Raw genomic sequence first — 22,877 nt, forward strand, 5'->3', positions numbered from 1 at the left:
TTCATCAAGAGGCTCTTTAGTTCCTCTTCACTTTCTGCCATAAGGGTGGTATCATCTGCATAACTGAGGTTATTTATATTTCTCCTAGCAATCTTGATTCCAGCTTGTGCTTCTTCCAGCCCAGAGTTTTGCATGATGTGCTCTGCATACAAGTTAAATAAGCAGGGTGAAAATATACAGCCTGAGGTACTCCTTTACCAATTTGGAAGCAGTCCGTTGTTCCATGTCCAGTTCTAACTGTTGCTCCTTGACCTGCATACAGATTTCCAAGGAAGCAGGTCAGGTGGTCTGGTTTTCCCATCTCTTTAAAAATTTTCCACAGTTTGTTGTGATCCACACAGTCAAAGGCTTTAACGTAGTCAATGAAGCAGTAGGTGTTCCTCTGGAATTCTCTAGCTTTTTCTATGATCCAACAGATGTTGGCAATTTGATCTCTGGTTCCTCTGTCTTTTCTAAATCCAACTTGAACATCTGGAAGTTCTTGGTTGAAGAATTTTGAGCATTACTTTGCTGAAGCATGGCTTGGAGAATTTTGAGCATTACTTTGCTAGCATGTGAGATGAGTGCAATTGTGCAATAGTTTGGACATTCTTTGGCATTGCCTTTCTTTGGGATTGGAATGAAAACTGACCTTTTCCAGTCCTGTGGCCACTGCTAAGAGGTGATAGTTTAGGGGCCAGATAAGCAGCATGTTACAGAGAGGTAGACAGAAGTAGATGATGCCAGAGGCATTCTGGAAGCCAAATTGGCAGAATCGATGATGGACATGGTGTGAAACAGGGAGGGCCAGGGTGGCCCCCAGGTGACCTGCTCACCTGGCTGGGCGATGGTTCCATTTACGGAAATGGATCTGCCGGGGTAAGATCAGAAGCCATGAGCATGTTGGGCTGGAGGAGAGAAGAGGCTGGTTGAGTTGGCCTGACCCTCAGGGACTTTAGCTTCAGGTGCCAAGTCCAGCATCCCTGGGATGCAGGTGGTGACTGCAGTCAGAGTGGTGATGGAGAAGCTCAGGGAAAAGGTAAAGGGTAAGAAGAGAAAGGGGCCAGATTGAGCCCTGGGGTACCCGCTAGAAGAGGCTGGAGCTGCAAGGGGGATGGAGAAGGGAAGCCTGGAGTCTCAGAAGGAGGACCAGGAGCATATGGGGTCAGCCCAGGAGGCCTGAGGGTCTGCTCAACAGGCTGCCATTCTGCTGAGAGATCAAGAAAAACAAGGCTGACAGAGACCATGCGATAATTCAGTTGAGGGAGAGTTTATGGCTGGAGGAAAAGGAACAGGTCTTTGCAGGCACGGGCAAACATATCATGGACCTGAAGGACTTTCTTCTTGACCCGAGATAGATCTATGATGGGGAGCCGTGGGGGAGGCAGGGGTGAAAAGGTGGGTTGGCACCAGGTGTGAGCAGCCTCGGGCACCAGGTGAAGAGGTCTGAACCTTCCCCAAGCCTGCAGGCTGCTATCAGGTGTGTGACAGGGTCAGGTTTGCAGTGAAGCAGGCCCATCTGGCCACACGTTGGGGCCGGACTCCTGGAGGGTGTCCAGGTCCGGAGCAAGTTCAGAGGCTGCGGAGAGTTCTGGGGAGAGAAGGGGCCCTTTGCCAGGTGGTGAGGAACAAACAGGTACAAAGGTGCTGAGGAGGAAGAACAGACAGAAGCCAGGAGCACTATTTGGGGAGGATGAGGGAGGGCACAAGTGAGGACGCCCAGAAGTTCTGAGTCTGGGGCACTGGATCAGCATTATTGGCTGAACTAGGAGATGTGGGGGCTGGGACTTTCTCAGCCCTGTATCTTTAGTTTGCTTGTCCTAGCATAGGTAACCCGGTGGCAATATCTGGAAGGGACCAGGGGATGCTGGACTGGACACCTTACAAGACAGATGGGGGATGGAGCCAGAGCACAGAGAACATGGCCCAGGCATGTGTCACTGGGAAGAGAGCTGCAAATGGGAGGGAAGCCTGGAGAGCCACAGTGGGCAGTTAGGGAGCTGAGTGGGCAGTTAGGGAGCACAGAGAGCCTGGGAGAGGGGTGTCTGTCCAAGAAGCCTTGTGGGGAGCCCTTCCTGTGTGTGTGCGCGCGCTTATTCATTCCAGTCGTGTCCGACTCTGCGACCCTAGGGACTGTTACCTGCCAGGCTCCTCAGTCCACGGGGATTCTCCAGGCAAGTATACTGGAGTGGGTTGCCATGCCCTCCTCCAGGGGATCTTCCCAACCCAGGGATTGAAACCAGGTCTCCTGCATTGCAGGTGAATTCTTTACCAGCTGAAATACCCAGGAATCCAACTCTACCCACTTGTTTCTACAAATCAGATGTCCTCCAAGCAGTCAGGGTTTGTGAGCCTCACCCAACACATGTATCCATGGAAGCAAACATACATTCAGCACTGAACAACTACTGTTTTCCCATAATGGCTTGTCCACCGCATCTCAAGATCTGCTAGTTGAACCGTCCTCATAAGGGCCTCCTCCTACAAGGAAAGTCATTTTTGTTATCACTACTTAGTCTTGACCAATAGCCTCAGGACCTTAGGAATGTGCACGTGAATGCACTCACAAATGACTGTGTTCTCTATCCATCTCAGGAAAGGCTTTCAGTGTAGCAGAAGACAGAGGCTGCTGCTACTGGTGAAGTCACTAAATTTTGTCTGACTCTTTTGCAACCCCATGGACTGTAGCCCACTGGGCTCCTCTGTCCATGGGATTTTCCAGGCAAGAATACTGGAGTGGGCTGCATTTCCTTCTCCAGGGGATCTTCCTGACACAGGGATCAAACCCACATCTCCTGGTTGTCAGGCAGATTCTTTACCACTGAGCCACCAGGGAAGCCCCAAGACGGAGGCTATCTTTTACTGAATAGACCCAACTGTCTATACAGGCACAATCCGAAAATTAGCTGCTTGTCAATGAAGGTCAGTTGCAGGCAAATGCTTGCCGGGACATGGGTCTGATAGAAGTTCAGGTTCACTTTTTACTTCTGAGGCCGATTCCAATAGAAGACTGAAATTGGTAAAACGGGCAGAGATGTGTTAATCCCAAAAGGTAATTGCTGAGCAGTGATAGTCCTTTTGAGGCGGTTCTGGCAGCAGCAATCAAGCTGAGCCAGCAGCCTCTAAGCTGCACCAAGCACTGAGTCTTCCTTCACCCTCAGGGGAGCACTTGGGTATCACCCTTTAAAACCTGAGGCTGGCAGGTGTTAAGAGGACCCAAGATTTGTATGAATCACGTGAGATAGCGGGCACAAAGATGCAAAAGTGACTGTCATGCAAGGAGACGGTTTTATACTCATAGTCCCCTAGAAACACAGGAGGCATGCCATGTAGGGCCACGTGGGACAGTACCAGGATGGATCAGAAGGCAGAGGGAACAGGAACATGTGGGCAAGAGCCTGAGTTGTGGTTTCCAAGGGAACAGACAGGTGTGACAGGGTGAGCAGGCTCAGGATGGGCTGGTTGAGTCATTTCAGTGGGTTCCAGGCAGACAGGCTGTCCCAAGCTGTCCGATACCTGGCCCTGTGGTGCTTAGACAATGGCCTGGAGAGTGAGAGCCCAGTAGAGGACATGGGGATGTGGGCTCTGGGTTGGTTGGGTTATACGTGAAAGACGGGCTGGGGGGTTTGCCGGTGTGGCTGATGTGGCTGCCATCTCTAGGAATTAGCCAGCCATGGGAGGGGCAGCCTCTCCAGGGTCGGCAGTGCCCCAGGGTCCAAGCATCAGGTTACAGAAAATGAGAGACATAGTTATGCAGCAGGACTGGAGCAGGGCTTCCCGGGACATGCTGAACAGAGGGAGGGGGTACAGAGTGGGCTCTGACTTTGCTCACAGCTTAGCAGCCACCCCCTGCTCCCAATCTGCAGCCTGGGCACACGTGCGTGACTTTAAGGACCTAAGCACTCCTTGGCCACCAGCACCCCAGCAGGCGGTGGCTGGCTGTGCCCGAGGTCTCAGGCTTCATGGCCCTTCCATTAATGGTTTGCTGGGCTTGGTGGTTTAGATGCCTCAGGGGTCCTTTTTCAGCTGCAGGAAAGGGAAGGCCTGTGACGTTGCTGACCCAGGGGAGGGGGCCTTGCCGTGGCCAAACTGGTAGGAAGATCCTCCTTGACCTTCAGGTGGCAGGTCCCAGCTCAGACATAGGACCTGGCCGGCAGGGGGTCCTCCTGCCAAAGATTGGGCAGTGGACACAGTCCCCCAGAGGGCCCAGCGAGTTCTCAGAGCTCCAAGACTGGGGACAAAACTCTACAGGCTGAACCTTGCTGGTTACTGAGGCCGGACTCTGAACATTCCGCATATCAGCACTCATCACTCCCCTCCAGCCTCATTTCCCAAAGAAAGCGAAAGTGACGCCTCTGCCACCAGGGACCACCAGACACTGTAGGTGCACCAGCTTCCCTGCCTGCGTCCAGGGACAAAGGCACCCACCTGTCAGCTTGTGGGATGACTTGTGATGAGTTTGTGCAGAGGGCTCCCTAGCCCACGAAGACCACAGCACAGACTCATGACCTCATCACTGGGGTGAAATCCTCCCCAGTAATGGTCCAGGTGTCATGCTGAAGCCTGTTCTCCTTTATTCCTTGCAAAGGCACCAGGAGGGCAGCACTGTTGATGCCCCACTTCACAGACGAGCAAACTGAGGCACTCAGAGGCACTCACCAAATGTTTCAGCACCATCCCAGGTGGGACTGGATGGTGGATTGACTTCTGACAGAAGCGCCCGGCACAACCAAGGTTTTCCCTCCCATTTGGAGAGCAGGAGAAAGCTGCAGACACCCCATCCCAGGTAGCTCAGCTATAAAGAACCCACCTGCCAGTGCAGGAGACTCAAGAGACACAGGTTCGGTACCTAGGTTGGAAAGATCCCCTGGAGAGGGAAATGGCAACCCACTCTAGTATTCTTGCCTGGAGAATCCCATGGACAGAGGAGCTTGGCGGGCTACAGTCCATGGGGTGGCAAAGAATAAGACATGACTGAGTGACTGAGTACACACCCCACCCCAAGATTTTTCCTAAAATGGGCATCTCTGCCTGGGCCTTCTCTATTTCTTCAAGCAATTATCTAGTTGTTGCGTCAACAGCAAACAGTGCGGTTCTATTCCCTGCACATCTTCCTGGTGGCATTTACAGAGGCGCTAGTGGAGGAGGGTGGGGCTAGCTGCACTTCCCAACTTGGAACTGGGACATAGCCTGGACCCCGCCTGGCTACCATGGTCTGTACAGACAGCTGCCCTGCCGCCCAGCTCCCAGCCCTCTCAGCTGAGTCTCTACTTTTATTTTATAAGTAGGTTGATCGAGATAGATTTCTGAAAATCTTAGAGGAATGAACAGGTTGGTTTCTTAAGGGATTTGCTCAGGAAATGAGATTTTGCCTGTCTCCCAAAGGAGAAAGAATATGTCTAAATTATTGATAGAGAAACATGCTCATCTAAGAAGCTAGTATAGCAGACCGTCTGTGTGCTGATTGGCGCTGTCTGTCCTGTGTATTAACTCAACTCCTCCACCCTCTCCACCACCCTCCCCACCCCCGACCCATGCTGCCCAGGGCACAGGTGGTCCACATCCCACCCACCGCTTCTGCGGAGTGGCCCTGTCCTCTGGCCAGACCTGCCTCTCTAAGGAGAGGCAGTAAGTACATCGTCAGGTTTCCACGGAGCACCTACAAGGAGGCACATCCCCACTGTGATTTTGAACACCACCTTGGCTGACTCTTGGTGCTCAGAGGCCGCCAGCTTTTAAAGAAACATAAGGGACCAGAGCCAAGTGGAGACTGGGACGGCCGCCCAGACTTGGCCATCACTGAACTCCACTTCAGCCGAGTGTTGAAGAGAACATGGCAGCCCCTAGCTCCCTGGGGAATGGCTCAGAGGGTGCCCTCTACCTTCATTAGAAAGAACGGCCTCCTCAGCGTAATCAGAACCCAGCATCAGAACCCGGTAATCAGAACCCTGTAATCAGAACCCGGTGGAAGTGACCAGGAAACCAGGCAGTCAAAGGTGTCCTCGCCCCCACAGTGGAGCTGTACGCATCCATGCCCCTCCCGCCTGGATTCGTTACATGTTTGTTGAGTGAATGAATGAATCGAGTTGGAGACAGCAGAGCTGTAAAGATGAGTGCTCTTCCGAGGGTGCAGAAGCTGGTGTGGCATCAAGGACAGCTTGGAGAATGCACAGTGGCGATCGCTCTTAGCTGGTATCCCCATTGTGTCCCATAGACGGGTTTGCATCTCTTTTTAAAACCACACTAAATAAAATGGAAATGTGTCAATAGGTAGAAGTCAAGATCAAAGAACAGAAAAAGAGAAATAGAACAGAAAAAGCTGCCTGTGGGGCTTTGAAATACAACTGGCAAGGTTGAGCCACATTTTTTTTTCCTGAACTTGCTAACAGTCAAAGAAAAGAGGAAAATATGGCTGATACTATGATTCTCACTGTTTTTAAAAGTGGCTCAACATGTTGATCAACAGATGAATGAACAAAATGTGGTCTATCCATATAATAGAATATTAGTCAGCCTTTAAAAGGTATAAAATTCTAACACCTGCTACCACGTGGAGGAACTATAAGGACACTGTGCTCAGTGAGATGAATCAATCCCAGAAGGGCAAATGCTGTGTGTTTCCACTTATCTGAGGTCCCTGGAGGAGTCACATTCACAGAGACAGAAAGTAGGATGGAAGTTTCCTGGAGCTGGGGGAGGGGCTGGGGAGTTAGTGTTTCATGGGGACAGAGTTTCAGTTTAGGAGGATGAAGGTCTGCAGATGGACAGTGGTGATGATTATACAACGGTGTGAGCATATTTCCCTCTGAGTGGTATACCTAAAAATGGCTAAAATGGTAAAAAAATTTTGTTGCACATATTTTACCACAACAAAAAAGTCAAACAAAACTCAGAAAACCCCAAACAAATTAAAAAGTGGATTCGAAGTACCCCTCAAGGGAATGATGGTTTTCCTGGAATCTTTCAGTCTGAAAGCTGTTTCTCAGGATCTGATTGCCAGACACCAGCCTACTGAGCATGCAGCGTCCGGCTCCTTGGACCATGGCCTCCCCTCTAGCTGGCATTAGAAAGAACAGCTCTCTCAAAGGGGTGAGCATTGGAGAGTGAGCGTGGTCAGAATGACCTCACAGAGGGCCGGTGAGCAAGAGGAAAGTGCCGCTAGGGTCCGGAACCAGGCTGCACAGGCCAGGATGAGATGGGTGCAGCGTGGGTGGGGGCAAATGTCTAGATTATTCTAAGATGTTTGGAGGAGGCCAGCAGATTAGTGCCTTGGAGCTGCCGTAGCACATTTCCACAAACTATGGGGCTTACAACTCCTAGAATTATTCTCTCACAGTCCCGGAAGCCAGAAGCCTGAAATAAAGCGGTCAGCAGGTCCACCATGTCTCTGAAGGCCCTAGGGCTGGAAGCTCAGGCTCGGCTTGGCTTGTGGCCACATCACTCCAGGTCCTACCTCTTGTCACATGGCCTCTCTGGGCCTTTGTCTACTCCTTCTCTGCTTCTTATAGGGACACTCTCATTGGACTTAAGACCTATTAATTCAGGATGCTGTCATCTCTACCCTTAACTAGCTGAGTCTGCAAAGACCCTGTCTCCCGTTCTGAGGTTCCAGAGGGACATGCATTTCTGGGGGTACCATTCTACCCAGTACACCTGGCATCTCGTCCATGGGCTGACGACCAGGTGGGTTCTATAGAACCCAACGCTGGGCTCTGGGCAATAGGGGCTGTGTGTTAGAAAGCTCCTCAGGGAGGATGGAACACACCCCTACCCCTGCCTTTCCTCTCTGACTCTGATCTTGAATGGTTTCCATGTCAACAGCGGGGTTTCTGGTCCCTCCGTTACCCCCGCTTCCCACCATCTGCCATCTACTTGGCAGCACTGGGCATTCCGTTCCTTCCGAACCGTGTCCATCTTGGGAAAACTGCCCCTGGCTGACCCCAGTGCAGGAGGGTGACACGTGATAGTGCTGGTGGACAGCTCAGATGCTGGCAATGCTGCTGGGCCTTTGACCAGTGGCCTCCCTTGGGTCCCAGATCCATGCTGAGTTCAGCTAACATGGGGCCCTCCCCTCTAGCTGCCCGCTGGCCTCATCCCACCAGACAGAGCTTCCTATACAACAGGAGTGATTGACAGCTTCCAGGGCTGCTGGCAAAGGCCAGGGCAGCTCAGGGGCCATGAGGCTGGGCCAGGCGGGGATCCGGAAGATCCGGAGTTTGCAAAGTCCAGCACAGCCAGGAGAGCCAGCTTGTCACAGAAGGGCAGAGAAGGGATGGCCAGGGAGTCACAAGCAGACAGAAGGGTTTCGCAGCCATTGGGCACCAAAGCCACATGCATCTCGAGGCCAGTGGGCCCACAGTGGGTGACTGGACTTTCCCACCTTCTGGCCGCAAACTCGGTGGATGTCAGCTGTGCAGTTACAGCTGCAGGGCCCACGGGGCAGCCCTGCAGGCAGAGGGCGAGGTGGGCTTGCCTGCTCCCTGCTCCCTGGAGCGGGACTAAAGGCCTCGGAGGACCCTGAAGGGGAGACTCTGGCTGAGGGAGGTCCCCGAGCCCTGCCTGGTCTTCTTAGGAGAGGGGTATGGGCTGCTCCCAGAACAGAGTAACCTCCTTCCTGCCCAGCCACTCTGAGGGGCCCATAAGGGGGTGGCTCTTCCGCTGGTGTGCTACGGTCTGTGTGCTCAGAATCCCAGACAACGCTGCATCCACGCTGATGGCCAGAACCTTCTAGAACCCCCCAGACTCCCTTGCAGTGCCTCGGGGTCTCTGAGCCACAAGCCTGCAGCCCTCCACTCCCCTCCCCTCCTCCCCTCTACCCTACCCTCCTCTCTTGTCCTCTCCTCTTCTCTCCAAAGGTGAATTTCTTTTCATAAAGAGAAAAAAAGAAAAAAAAAAACCCTTTAAATTGAGGTAGCTCTGGCATTGTGATGACCATCATCAGAAGTCGTGTTTAAGCCACCCACGGTTAATTTTTTATTTATAAAATTGCACCATTCACCTCCAGTTCCCCTTAGAGAGAGAGCACAATATGGGCTATTTAGTAAAATCCAAAGTAATACAACAAGAGTAGCAGTGGACAGGCAGGATTTTTAACGCTGCCTCGGTACGATCTGCCTGGCCTTGCCCCTCCCCAGAAGGCTGAGGTGAGGGGAGGGCCCCAGGCTTGCTGGGCAGGGACTCTAACAAGCAGTGTGACAAGGGGCCCCCAAGATCCTTCCTGGGCTGGCGACTGCACTGCAGCAACTTGTACGACGCCAGATAAATCTGCTCTGATCATAAACAAGAGTCCAGCGCCAGCGCTGCACATTTGGGAAAACACAGAGAGAAAAAAGCAGAGGAAAGCGTGGATGCTGGGGAGCTGTGCACCACGGACTAAACATTAGTGACCCCCACCCGCCCTTAATTCGCAGGTTGATGCCTTAACGCTCACTGTGATGGTGTTCGGGAGGTAATGAGGTAATGAGGGTGGGATGAGGTCAGGAGGGTGGGGTCCCATGATGGAATCACTAGCTTCATTAGTGCCTTTCTCATCAGAAGCGGCACCACAGCTGTCTCCCCATCCATGCAAGCACACAGCAGGAAGGCAGCCGACTGCAAGTGGGGAAGCGGGCCCTCACCAGACCCCAACCACGCTGGCACCGCATCGCAGACTTCCAGCCTCCAGAACCGTTTAAGCACCCCCCAAGCTGCAGCATTTTATTATGCACCCCAAGCTGACTCAGACACCCAAGCTTCCTCTTTCAGAAATGGGTCTCTGCTGTCACCAGCAGCTTCCTCATCGCCTTTAGCGTCAACAAGCTCTTCCTCTCTCAAACACCCCTGCCCGGACAGGCCGTTTTCTCTTTGTCCTGGAACGCAGGTGTCTGTGGCCAACTTGGTTATTCTTGCCGGTCGAGTTAAAAACACAGGTGTTCCAGTATGATGGATTCTATAAACCCTCTCCCCCCTAAACATACAGGAGGGAGTGGTGAGGTAGCTGGGACTTAAAGTGAAATGGACCTGGATAAACATTTGAGCATCCTTTTTCTTATCTGGAAATTGGGGATAATAATGCCTAACTCGTGGGCTGATATGAAGCTTGACATGTATATTCAGTGTCTGGCACATGATAAATGCTTGATAAATAAGAGCCAAGATGACTACTGGTGAAGTGACTTTAGCGAATAGCTGAAGTCACGATCAGTCATAATTAGGTGTTCTGCTCTCTTGACACCTTTCTGCTCCTGCCCTATAGTCCAGAGACTTGGCACCTGGCTGGGGCGGGAGGGAGGAGGTCCAGGGTGCACCACGGGAGAGCCACCTGTGAGCGGGTCTGACCACAGTGGAAGGGAATCTTTCCTGGCAGGTCATATTGCATGATGCACACTAACAATGGGTTTAAAACAAATGTTTATTGAAGTGTAGTTGGCTTACAGTGTTGTGTTAATTTCTGCTGTATGTCAAAGTGACTCAGTTATACATATATATTCTTTTTCATATACTTTTCCATTCTGGTTTGTCATAGGACATTGAATATAGTTCCTTGTGCTATATAGTAGAACTTTATTATTTATCCATCCTAGATATTCTAGTTTGCATCTGCTAATCCCAAGCTCCCAGTCCTTCCCTCCTCCACCCTCACCCTCTTGGCGACTACAAGTCTGTTCTCTTTGTCTGTGAATCTGTTTCATGGGTATGTTCATTTGCATCATATTTTAAATTCCACATGTACGTGATATTATATAGTATTTGTCTTCCTTTGTCTGACTTACTTCACTTAATATGATAATCTCTAGGTCCATCCGCATTATTGCAAATGGCATTATTTCATATCTTTTATGGGTGAGTAATATTCCAGTGTGTGTATGTGTGTGTACCACATCCTCTTTATCCATCTGTTGATGGACATTTAATTTGTTTCCATGTCTTGGCTATTACAAATAGGACTGTTACAGAACATAGGGGTGCAGGACGTGTATTCTTTTCATCCCAAAGATGATACAAGGAAGTTAATTTCTTTTAAAAAAAATCCACTGCTTTACCGGCAGAAGAGAACACAGGTTAAAGGGGATGACCTCTGTCATTTGGATGGAGTCGAATAAAGGCAGATTCTAATGCTGTTAAGGAGAATTGTAGAGAAAAGCCCAAGAGGAACTCCGCTTTGGAGGGGGACGGGGGTGAGGGTGGCAGGTTAAGCTGTGAACTGATGGAATCTGGGATGAAGGAGAACTGAGCAAGGAGACCGTGAGGAATGGTCCCCATGGGGGTGAGTATCCCTTTATGATGGGATCCCCAGGAACAAACATCACTCTAGAAGGACTCAGGCCTGCTTCTCAAAATGGTCATCTGGTCATGATCCCTCATGGCAGACACTTGCCTGCTGGTTCATTCATTCATTCCTCATCGAACATCCACTGCCTCCATCTGTCTGTATTGGCCCTGTGCCAGGCTCTGGGGCCTCTGAGATATGGCCTCTGCAGGGTGGGGGTGGGGTCACAGCCTAGTGAGTGGGTGCCACATGGAGGGGACTTCCTGCCCCAACAAATGGAGGGCAGCTCGGCTCTGCGTGACTCCTTGCCATCAAGGAAGTCCACAGTTTGTAGCTCAGCAGACTTCACACAGAGGCCGTAGCACTGCAGGCTGGGGTGGGCGGAGACCCCCTGAGCTTGGTAAATGCATCTTACTCTGTTTGGATTTTGCTTGAGTCTTTCCACGGCTGTGCTTGGGAACTTCAGCGCCCCTGGTCTAATAAGCTGTGCTTCTCCACAAACCTGATCATGGTGGCAAAAATCTCCATAATTGATTATCCCGCTGGGTGGCTGAGAGCAGCGTTTGCTAACTGTGAGGCTGAGAGTCAGCCCCATGGTTCCTGACCCACCGGCATGCCCACGGGTAGATGCTGTCAGCAAGGCCCGTGGAGCAGGGTGAGCCCCAGGCTCCTCCCTCCCCCATCTCCCAAATGGGGCGGTGGAACAGGTGGGTGAGGTGAGAGAGTGAAGGTAGAAAATGCTGGGATGTGGAAGAGGAAAGGAGAAGCCAGTGTTCATCTCAGAATGCAAGGCAAGCCCCATCGGAGTCAGTCCATCCCTGTCTGCTCACTCCAGGAGGGCAACTGGGCCACAGCGGGGATGGGTCTGCATGGAGCCCACTTCCTTTCCTTCCAGGTAGCAATAACCTCCAGGGAGACACAGGGAAAACCTTCATTACCTTGGAAACTCTGTAGGAAGCTCAGCCTGAAGTGCTAGGAGAACAGGCTGGACCCTCGTGTGAGGCATCAGGCTCATCAGGGCCTCCCAACCGTCCCTTTGGGTCATTCAAAGTACAGAGGAGATGGACATGGGCCCCAGCCTCTGAGTCTCCTAACATGGACTGAATCAGTGTAACCCCTGAGTTCAAATGGCATGAAAGTGTTAGCTGCTCACTCATATCTGACTCTTTGTGACCCCATGGACTGTCGCCCACCAGGCTCCTCTGTCCATGGGATTCTCCAGGCAAGAATACTAGAGTGGGTAGCCATTCCCTTCTCCAGGTGATCTTCCCGACCCAGGTATCAAACCCTGGTTCTCCTGTACTGCAGGCAGATTCTTCACCGTCTGAGCCATAGAGAAGCCCCTCAAATGGCATAGGTATCAGATATTTCTCTTTGGCCAAATGAGGCCCCTGGTAACCATGGGAAACACTGGGCTTTCCTGGTGGCTCACTCCAGTATTCTGGCCTGGAGAATTCCATGGACTGTATAGTTCATGGAATATGTACAAAGAGTGTGCACTCTACATGACTGAGCAACTTTTACTTTCAAGGAGTGACTCAAGACCTTAGGACCAGTGGAGGCTGATGGGGTGAGGGTGGGCTGCCTTGCCAACCCTGATCCGGGCTGATGTTCCCCAGAGATTGGGAATTCCGGGCCAGCAGATTCCCTGGCGCCTAGAGGAAATCTGTGGGTTGGACACAGTGGATAAAGGAGGGTGGTCATGGAAGTTGTTTGGGTAGAGGAGAGACTAGGACAGGGAGGGAGGAAGTGCCCTGTCTCACATCCTGGGCCACCCTGCATTCTCCTGCCCTGCGGCCGCCTGCCCGGCAGAGCAGACTCCTCCTATCTGACTCCCACAGGCTTGGCCCAGACCCGTGCTCCAGCCAGTGCGTAGGTCTGCTCACTGAGGCTGGATGGATTGAATTAAATGGAACGAAATTGAATTGAACTGGGAGGAAAACTCACTTTAAGAAAAAAAAAGAAAAGAGTCAACAATAAGAAAATCCCCCAAATCAACTGAAGGCAGCGGTTGATGCAAGTTGATTGATTCAATCCATCTCATTTTGTAATGACGCCTTCATTCGACGGTGTCTTCCAATCTCATCCAGTCACTTTGTGAGCTGGGTGTGGACACGTGCCAGAATAGCCGCTTTTGCCAGTTGGCTGGGGGTGGGAGGGATGCCAATCAACAAACAGGGCTGTTGGGGGGGCCACATCCGTGATGGCCTCTTCGTTTGTTGTTCAAGTCCAGCCACACTTGGGCCCCCAGCCGTCCCTGCTGTGGCTGGTATCTGTGTGCGTGGGGGCAGGGGGGCGGGTGGGAGCAGGTTTCCCATGAAATAGTGCCTTGTGATTCGCACAAACTCTTAACATGCGCCAAGCAAATTCCGTGCATTACATGTTCCCCTTCCACGTTTAATTCTTATTTCCTGCGGAGAAGGGTGCCTCTTTCCACGTGTGGGAGTGCAGCACAATGGAAACCTGCTGGGGAAACCCAGTCGCCCCAGTTACTGGTGGTACAGTTGCTTAACCAAAGGGCACCTCAGTTTTTTCATCTGAAAAATGGGGGTGGTAACAATGGTGCCTGCAGCTGGCACATAAAATGTGCAGAATAAGTGACAGCCGCTCCCTGTTCTTCCTGGTGATTTCTTTTTCTTTTCTTTTTCATCTTTTTAACACCATTCCTGGTGATATTGATGATGGTAATGACGGTGATTTTCTGCATTGTAAGAAAGAGGCCCAGTTGACTACCTTTTGATTCCGGAAGCTTTTCAGTTGTTTTTAACATGTTTATGTTAAGTTGTTGTGTTTTGTTTTTTTTTTAAAGTACACACACGGTGGGGATAAGGGGATGAGGAGTGACTTCTTAGTGAGTATGTGGTTTCCTTTCAGAGTGATGAAAAAGTTCTAGAACCAGATATGGTGTGTACAACAATGTGAATGTGGTTAATACCACTGAACTGTCCACTTTAAAATGGTTAAAATGGTAAAATGGTATGTTACATGTATTTTATCACATAGGTGTGCAAGATACATAGATATACAATTATGAAACATTACTAAAATCAATAAGGAAAATTTAAGTCCAGAGAAAACACACACATTCATGCACGCACATGCACTCTTGTTTCTAATCTCCAAAGTGCCCAATGAGAAAAGGGCAGGATTAGGAGTCCAGACCCACATGTGCAGTCCCCAGGCCCCCAGGAATCAGCTTTGCAACTCTAAGCGGGTCCCTTGATCTCTCGCATCCCAGGTTCCTGGATTATAAAAGGAGCTAATACCTGGCCCCTGCCACCCAGCTCCAAGCTGCTTCTGCCGATGGAGGCTCCTGGAAGCGGCGCCTAATTCCAAACAACACACAACGGTGGCTTCTGAATCATGTGTTTGCTGGGATTTAGAATTGTCTTACTTCTCTTTAAGCAACAGCAGCAGCCCGTCCACTTCTCCTTGTGTTCTCCTTTGACTACTAGTAAAATAGATTGGCAAGCCATGACTCCACACAGAGAGGCACCTGGGGAGGCGGGGAGCCACAGTTCACAAAGTCCCCTTTGAAGGTAACCTCAAAACCAGGTGGGGGTGGGGAAGAAGAGGAAGAGGTGCCTCAGAGTTTGGGGGAAAGGGAAGAAAGAGAGAAAACACAAAGGAATACCCCAGAGTTGCAGGGAAACATGAGTTTGGAAAATCTGTGTGGCAGGCCCACGGTGTTCTGTTTCCCTTTGTCTCTGCCTGTTAAATCAAATGCCGACTCCCAGCCCTGCCGCCTGCACAGACAGCCACGAGAGTTTAACCTGGGCAGGTTTCCTCGGCCTCCCAGGGAGATAATGCCTCCTTTTCCAGACTTGACTAGTCAATGAGCAAATCGCAGCTAGCAACCAGATGTACGATGGCGACATTGATTCTAATTCTCTCCCCTTTCTTTCTTTCTCTCTTTTTCTTTTTCTTAGAGAGCCCACAGTGCCTCGGGAAAAATTGGCTGAATAAAAGGTATAAAGACTTTCTCTTTTTTCCCCCTGAATAGTCTGTGACAGATATGTGCATGTTGAACATCTTGGGGGCTGCTGACAGAGGATGCTGGGGGCTCTGAGTTTCCTATTTGCTGGAAGGAGGGGTTTGGTGGGGCCGAAGTGGGGGTGGCTTATTTAGCTTTCTTCCCATGATGGGCCAGCCCAAAATATACTAGGAAGGCAGGCCTGGGGAGCCAGGAGGGACATGAGAGGACAGGAGTTTGTTTAAAGGCGACACTTTAAACAGCAGCTCCTCGTGGCCAGGGAAGCTGTGCCGCTTCCTTCCTGGTCCCTTCCCTCACCTCCCCTTTTCCCACTCAAGGTAGTCAGTGCCCAGGTGTCCACCAGACTGCATGGTCTTCAGAACCAAGGGCAGCTCGGGCTCACCGGTCCAGGGTGGTCCAACTTCCTTCTGTGGCCTGGTCTCCTCGGGGAAGGAGCTCAGTTCCCAAAGCCAGCCCCCATGGTGGAGGGGTGGGGAGCAGAGGGCGCTGGACATTTCTGACCTGAGCCCTGGGTCCTCGTGTTCCGCCCATCTGCAGGTGCTCTCCTTTGTAGATTCGTTGCACAGTTTTCCTTTGGGGAGGGGGGTAAATTATTATAAAGGTAGAATGTATTTGTTGTGAAAAAAATGAGGACGTGCAGATGCACCGTGTACTTGTCATCCTGGGTTCCAGGGGGCTTCTCCTCGCAGGCTCCTGGATCTTGGGCTGCAGGTGCACAAGGATGGCCAAGCCTGTCTACAGGGCGGAAACAGAAGTAAAGCTGTTGGTTGGGAGGAGTCTGAGGCCTTCCCGAGCCAAACACTGGAAATTTAGTGTTGCTTTTGCCCCAAGCCCATGCTTGGCTCAGAAGTGGACCAAATGGAGCTTGACCTGTCCAGGGAGTGTGTCCCAGAAGTCATTCACCGCAGGCCACAGGAGCTGTGTGGGGAGGACAAGGTGGGCCCCGCTCACTAGCTTTCCATCAGGGGTCCTCTTCGTGTGTCCCTGGGTGATGCATGACAGAGTCCCCAGGGAGTGGCTGTTCTGGATCTGCGAGTGCTCGATGCGTTTCTCCGTGGGAGGGGGCAGAGAAAGTGGAGTCAGCCTCGCTCTCACTCTCTCACCAGAGTCTTGTAACCACAGAGAAGGCAGCTTCACACAGCAGCCTTCTTGCCAGGCCATCTTTATAAAATGAGTCTCATTTTATTGGCAAGCGTACAAACCAGTCTTTAGGTAAATTCGTCTGTGAGACAGAGAGTCCATTTGCACTCTAAGGATGATATAGTGATCAGCTGACTTGAATTTTTGCACACTCAGTATTTTACTCAGCTTTATCAAAGTACAGTGCATACACAATCAACTATGTGTATTTACAGTGTGCAGTTTTACATTTTGACATGTTTATACCCATGACATCATCGCTATAGTCAAGACACCAAACACATCCATCACCCCCAAAACTTTTCCTGGTGCCCCTTTAATCTCTTCCTCTCACCTCTTCCCAATCCCCTTTTCCTAGGCAAGCACTGATCTGCCTTCTGTTGCTATAAAATGATCTGTTTTCCCTAGAATTTTATATAAATAGCATCACGTCCTTTGTCCTTTCTTTTTTGGTTTAGCCTCTTTCACCTAGCGCAATTATGTTGAGATTCATCCAGGTGGTGGTATGCATCTGCAGTTCACGCTTTTTGCTGCTGAGTCGTATTCCATGCTATGAAAGCACCATGGTTTATTTATCCATTTAGTCCTTGAAGGAGATTTGAGATGTTTCCAGTCTGGGGCTATTACAAATAAAGCTGCTAGGAGCATTCATGACCAAGTCTTTGTATAGGCACCAGCTTGCTTTTCTCTGGGGTAAGTGTGAAATTACTGGATCCTATGGGATGTGCATGTTTAACTTTTTAAGTAAATGCCAAACTCTCTTCCAAAGATGGCTGCACCATTTCACATTCCCACCAGCCGTGTGTGAGGATCACAGTTCTATATCCTCACCAACACTTGGTGTTACCCTTCTTTATAATTTTAACCATCCTAACAGGTGTGAAATGGTGTTTGATTGTGGTTCCCATTGCATTGCCCTGATGACGAATGATGTTGAACATCTTTCATGTGATTATTTGACACCTGCATCTCCTTTGGTAAACTGCCTGTTCAAATCTTTGCCTCTATTTTTATTGGGTGGTTTGTTTTCCTTTTTATGTTTAATTGGAAGATAATTGCTTTAGAATGTTGTATTGGTTTCTGTGGTGCAGCAACATGAATCAGCCATAAGTAAACATATATCCCCTCCCTCTTGAACCTTCCTCCCACCCCACCTGCCATCCCACCCCTCTAGGTTGTTGCAGAGCACCCGGCTGAGCTCCCTGTGTTATACTAGCAACCCCCCACTATCTACTTTACACGTGGTAATATATATGTTTCAGTGCTACTCTCTCAACAGAGATGCAAACATAGAGAACAGACTTGTGGTTTGTTTTCTTATTGTTGAGTTTGGGGAGTTCATTATGTATTCTGAATATAAGTCCTTGATTGGACACCTGTTTTGCAAATATTTTTCTTCTCATTGATCTGACTTTTCATTCTCACCATAGTGTCCTCTTGAAGAGCAGACTTTTTCATTTGGATAAAGCCTAGTTTACTAATGTGTTCTTCACAAATCATGCTGTATCTAAGATTTATTTAGTGTGACCCAAAGCCACCAAGATTTTTTCCTATACTTTCTTCTAGCTATTTTATAGGTTTTAGATATTCCATTAGGTCTGTGATTTATCTTGAGTTCACTTCTGTGTATAGTGGAAGGTATGGATTGAAATTCATTTTTCTGCATATGGATAGCCAATGGATTCTGTATTGTCGTTGCTGTTGTTTAGTCGCTTAGTCAAGTCCAACTCTTTTGCGAGCCCATGGACTGTAGCCTGGTAGCCTCCTGTGTCCATGGAATTTCCTAGGCAAGAATACTGCAGTGGGTTGCCGTTTCCTCCTCCAGGGATCTCGTCGACCCAGGGACAGAACCCGCGTCTCCTGCATTGGTAGGTGGATTCTTGACCAGTGAACCACCAGGGAAGTGCAGAATTCCATATTACTTATTTTAAAAACTGTCCTTTATCTATTGAATTTTCTTCTCAGTTTGAAAAAAAAATAGTTGTCATATATGTGTGGGTCCATTTCTGGACTTAGTTGCATTGACCTATTTATCTACCTGAATGCCATACCACACTACCATGATTATTATAGCTTTATATTAAGTCTGGAAATCAGGTAATGTTGGCCCTCCAACTTTGATTAGATATTCTAGGTCCCTTAAGTTTAGGATCAGCACGTGAATTGTTTTTTAATACCAACTGGGAATTTGAATGGGATTACATTGAATCTATAGATCAACTTGGAGGATTGTTGAATCTTAATATTATCTCCCCAGTTATGTCTCCCCAGGTTTGTCTCCCCAGTTATATGGGGCTCCTTTCTCTGATCTGTGGTTTGTGGTTCAGTGTATGGGTCTTATACGTCTATTATCAGATTTATCCCGAGGTATTGCATATTTTTTGTTATTTTAAATGGTATTTTTCCTTCAATTTCTGATTGTTGCTAGTGTAGAAAAATAAAATTATGGTTTTTTATAGCAATCATGTATCCTGAAACCTTGCTAAACTCACTAGTCCTAGTAGCTTTTGTAGATTCAATCAGATTTTCTACATATATGATCATGTTGTCTGTGAAGAAAGACAGTTTTACTTCTACCTTTCCTATCTGGAGACCTTTTATGTCTTTTCCTTGCCTTGTTTCACTGGCTAGAACCTCTGGTAAAACACTAAACAGAAGTGGTGAAAACAACCATTCTTGTTTTATACCTTATGTTAAAAAGATAGTAAGCCTCTCACTGTTAAGTAGGATATTATCTGTAGGTTTTTCATAGGTTTTTTCTATTTCATGTTGTTGTTGTTCAGCCATGTCCAACTCTTTGTGACCCCATGGACTGCAGCACGCCAGGCTTCCCTGTCCTTCACTATCTCCTGGAGTTTGCTCACCTAGTTCCCGTCTATTGCTAGTTTGTTGGAAAATTTTATCAGTTTTTTTTATTAGAAACTGATATTGACTTTTGTTAAATTCTTTTCCTGTGTCTATTGAAATGATCATATGCCTTTCCATTTTTAGATTGTTAAAAAAAAAAAAACAACTTTAAAAACTTGGTGAATTATATTCATTAATTTTCAAAGCTTAGTCCAACATAGGCTTAAGTCTATCATCTCATTATTTTTTTTCTGTTTTTTTTTCATTTATTCTTTATTTTCTTTTCCATCTTTTTTTGCTTTCTTTTGGACTGAGTATTTTTTTTTTATCATTATTCCATTTTATCTCCATTCATGACTTATTAGCTTTCTTATTTTGTTGTTTTGATGGTTGTACCGTTTCCTCTAATCCTTTCAGTTGGTTCTTCCTTCAAATGCATGTGCTGATCAGGACTCAGCTGAATACCCAGTGGGAACCCTCTAGAGTTCTCCAGGGCCCCCACTCTGTCCAGCTCTTTCCTTTCTGCTTCCAAGTCTTGCAGCTCCAGTCAACTTGGTCTCCCCAGCTCTTGGTTCTGTCTCGACTCAGGGATAATTCCAGGCTCTACTTGGGATCCCTGCACTTTGGCCTGAAACCTCTCTGGACAGCAAGCTCTGAAGGCTCCCTTCACTGGAATCCCCCCTCTCAGAGACAGCTCACTGTCCTTCCTCATCTGGTGTCCAATGTCTTGAAAACCACTCTTGGCTCAAGGTACCAGGGTGGGAGGAGGGAGAGCTCCTGAGAAGGGAGTGGGCTGGTCCAAGCACCGTGGACCTGAGAGTGAGGGGTCTGAGCAGAGGGACAAACACCGTTGTCTCATTTTCCTTGAGAACAGCCCACCCCACCCCACCTCAATTAAGATGAATCTGCAGCATCGAGAACTTAGATCTTAGAAGACTGTTACAAAGGGCTCTTCACAGAATCTCTTCTTAAGAAATTTCTGATTGTAAAGAATAAGTTGGGAGGGGCAGGATAATACCGTCGTGCCTCTCTAATCCTCAGTGATGGGGAGGTCAGAAAGCCCCCTGGGGTGGGGAAATCAGAAACCCCCGGGGGTGGGGAGATCAGAAAGCCCCCAGTGGTGAGGCAAAATGGAACTCAGAGTCCCCCAGCAGCCTCAACTGCCCCACAGTTTAAGCACGTGATAGCATAACAGGAGCAGCATCCACCCCGACCCCCACACAAGTAACTGAGCTGGAAGGTGGACCTGTCAGAGGCTAAGGCCGTTAACTCCTCCAAACCATCCCCACGCCCTCTCCGTGAGCCAGGCACGGCCGGGGCTGCACTCTCAACCCTTTATCTGCACACAGCATCCCCCAGCCTATGAGGGGCTCACACCGCTGTCCACTCACATGACGCGTATTCCCCATCTTACAGACGAGGAAACTGAGGCTTAGGATGGATAAACGGTTGGCTCAGGCTGGTGCTGCCCAGGCTTCTTTTCATGCTGAGAATTTCCCTTGAGCAAAGTTGATGATCCTTATAAGACAGTGTGGGTTTCTTGGGCTTGGGTTTCTGAGCCCCTGCCCAGCCACGCCTCCACCTGCCACACCAAAGGAGCTAACTGACCAGCATGGGACACCGAGGACTAGACCCTGCCAGGCCAACTAGGGCTCTCCTGACCTTTGACAGAGCATTTCCATTGTCAGGGTTGTCGGCAGACAAGCTTCACGGGACTGCAAGGTTTCTGACTCACTGCAGAACTTTTTTCCAGGAATATCAGATGTCAGGAGTTCTTTGACATATATGCACATGTGTTTGGATTAGTGCATCACTTAGGCTGTTGTTGTGGGGGAAAAAAGGTGGGGGAATGTCTGATATGTTGATCACGAAGGGTTCACCCAACCCCACGGCTATTTCAAACTCTAAGGCTACACTGTACATTGAGTCCCCTACATACGTACCTTCAAGTTGTGAACTTTCAAAAACTCAAGCATGCCCCTTTCAGTGCTGGCTATTGTACTGTACTTCTATACTCTTCAAGGTACAGTACTGTAAGATCTCAAATGTTTATTTTTTGTGTTTGTTTTTTATGAATTATTTGTGTACCTATTACAGTACAGTCCTATGTAGCAGATTGTTGTTAGTTGGATACCTAGGCTAACTTTGCTGGACTTATGAACAAATAGGATTTACAAACATGCTCTTAGAATGGAACTCTTTCCTATGTAGGGAGCTTACTGTACCAGCAACGTGGGCACCGCTTGCCAGAAAATCAGCTCCCAAACCGTCAAGCTCTGTGTCTCAGGGACTGACAAGGGTCCCCAGTGCCTCCCTTGGTTTTCAGGCTGTATCCAGCTGGGTAGCTTTGTGCTACCCATGAAAGAAGCAGCACATGAAACATTCGAGATGGGATTAGAGGACAACAGAAAGAAGAGCCTATGTGTGTGCATCCATGTTTGTGCGAAAGTATAAAAACCCCGAGTTTGTGTTTTCCCAAGAGTATTAATTACAGTTGGAGAGGAGGCTTGTCCGGGCGTGTTCCGCTTGGGCAGAGTAATTTATCATCCGGTTTCGAGGAGCGGAAGGCGGGTCACGGTGCAGAGAGCAAGACACACATCTCTCTCTCTCTCAGACTTCACAGCTGCCCCACCTGCTCCGGGGTGGACGGCTTTGCCCAAGGCACGTGCCAGAGGGAGCTCGGAGAGCTTGCAGGCAGCAGGCCGGGAGAGGAGGGAGACTGTGAGGCCTTGACACCATCTGCCTGAGACAGAGCCCATCATGGGGAAGGCCTGTGAGGGCAGCTTGAAAGGAGAAACTGCGCGGTCTCTCGTGGATGTCTGCCTCTGATGGGGGCGACAGGCAGAAAGACACGGGCACCAGCCAGCCTGGCTGCCCACCCTGGATCCCTTCTGATCTTACAGGCCTTCCCTCAGGCTGACGAAAGGGCTGGGATCCACTGGGGAGGTCTGCGAAGAAGGTGGGTTTTATTCTTATCTGTGGCTGAAAAGCCCGACACACAGGCTTACCACTTAGTATAGGTCCCTAGCCATGCAACAGCTACAAATCAGTCTCTCCCTGGCCTTGGTGAGATGCTTGGAAAGGCGAAACCAACCCAGAGGACTGGGCCGTCCTCCCTCTGCCCCTGGGTCCCTCTGCCTTCTCCTGAGCACTAGGGTCATCCCCCATGTCCCCTGAGCTGCTCACGCTCTCCCAGGACACTTTGCTTTTGTCCTTTCCACGATCACATGCGTGCTCCTGCCTCTCACTGCTGCAGGCAGATGCTGACACCTGAGCCCCCGAGTGACCACACACTCGCTTTCAGCAACAAGAGGTTTTCTGTAAAGTTATAAAGTATATAATGATGAGCACTGACCCCAAGTGCACTCTCCTGGCCACCCTTCCCCTTGCACCACGGCCAGCAAACTGAGCAGGGCCTGCTCCTGCCCAGAATCCTTCTGGGAAGGCCCTGGGCGGCCCCAGTGATCTGGTCCAGGATGGTGCCATGGGCATCTACTGTGTGCCAAGAGCTGTGCTGGGTGCTCAGGACGGCACCCTGAACCACCCAGACTGATACCCGAGCAAATAATCACCCCCTCCTGGTGGTGGGCAGGGGTGGGGGGCAGACTGGCACTTCCAGCCAGTCTAAGGGAATAAAGGGAAAGCCACTCGGAGGCAGAGGCCCGACTT

The 22,877-nt window shown here is 49.6% G+C and overlaps 1 protein-coding gene across 4 annotated transcripts in view; it reads left to right on the plus strand.

The window, feature by feature from the left end:
• RBFOX3 (RNA binding fox-1 homolog 3) overlaps positions 1-22,877 on the plus strand; it is a 429,808-nt gene that overhangs the window by 284,334 nt on the left and 122,597 nt on the right. For 3 of the 4 annotated variants that reach the window (XM_043905314.1, XM_043905313.1, XM_043905315.1), the window contains one exon: positions 15,157-15,196. The exons of the other annotated variant lie outside the window; for it this stretch is intronic. The gene's annotated coding sequence lies outside the window, so the exon portion shown is untranslated. The remainder of the gene's footprint in view (positions 1-15,156; positions 15,197-22,877) is intronic. 4 annotated transcript variants of the gene reach the window in all.

The sequence above is a fragment of the Cervus elaphus genome, chromosome 5 (genome assembly GCF_910594005.1).
Source record: "Cervus elaphus chromosome 5, mCerEla1.1, whole genome shotgun sequence".
Classification (NCBI taxonomy): Eukaryota; Metazoa; Chordata; class Mammalia; order Artiodactyla; family Cervidae; genus Cervus; species Cervus elaphus.